Here is a 1,194-nt window from a genome sequence, read left to right as displayed (position 1 = left end):
GACTGCTTTATAGGGGTTGCGCAGTTGAACGGTGCCTACGTAGTGCAGCTTTGTCACTGCATGAGAAGGTGGTGGTGCAACGGTTGTACAATCATAAAACCGGGATTCATGAGGTTATCGGTCTGGAATTTGAAATACGGACTGTTTGTCGTAATGATTGACTGCGTACTTGGTCAGCATAGGAAATAAAAACCTCGTAAAAGACCTCGGCTTTTATTTCCTATATTATTATTATTTGAAACTCGGATGTTGAGCCATAAATAAATGTAAAAGAGAAAAGGACATAGCGCTACGGAGATGTGTTGAAGTTAGGTGTCAGGACGTCGAATGTCTCAGTACTCTGTCAGTTTTGTGCCTAGTTATTGCACTTTCTGACTGTATATAGTATCATGTTACAGTGATGGAGAGTTACTCTTAACTCGTATCCATATGTCCTTTTCTCTTTTACAATTATTATTATTATTAAAAAGCTTCCGTGGAGATAAAAATGTAATCAACGCAATAAATAAGTTTTGCTTATGGTGTTTGTACTGAGTGCGCAGCTTACTCTATTTATTGCGTTGATTATTATTATTTGAAACTCGGGTATTGAGCCAATAATAAAAGTAGAAAGGAAAAGGACATATGGAAACATATTTGGTCTTTCCATAACCTTGAACCTTCCAAGTTGGAAGGCTGTCGGTTAGCGCTACGGAGATGTGTTGAAGCTAGGTGTCAGGACGTCGAATGTCTCAGTACTCTGTCAGTTTTGTGCCTAGTTGTTGCACTTTCTGACTGTATATAGTATCTAGTTACAGTGGTGGAGAGTTACTCTTAACTCGTTTCCATATGTCCTTTTCCTTTCTACTTTTATTATTGGCTCAATACCCGAGTTTCAAATTGCACACCTGATGAGCCGTCACGAACCATACGGCGAAACGTACGTCGTGTGAAACAACTTGTTTTGTAGTCAACTAGTCCATCACAATGTCATGCATGAGGAGTACTGTAGGAGTTTAGATTTCGGCTTGTACAATTCGTTCTCGCAAAGCTTCCCCCTTCTTAACTTATCTTTGATATTTTTGACCCACCCAAGTTGGGTGGTGTGCTGCTTTGCTGCTTCGAATTGTAGTTAGACCGCTTTGTCAAATCGCCTACTGGTCTCGTCATCGTCCAGTGACAATCGACATTCTTTGTTCCGTTGGGACTGTAGCT

Source organism: Sycon ciliatum, chromosome 5 (assembly GCF_964019385.1).
Source record: "Sycon ciliatum chromosome 5, ocSycCili1.1, whole genome shotgun sequence".
NCBI classification, from domain to species: domain Eukaryota; kingdom Metazoa; phylum Porifera; class Calcarea; order Leucosolenida; family Sycettidae; genus Sycon; species Sycon ciliatum.
Note: the sequence above shows the minus strand (reverse complement) of the source record.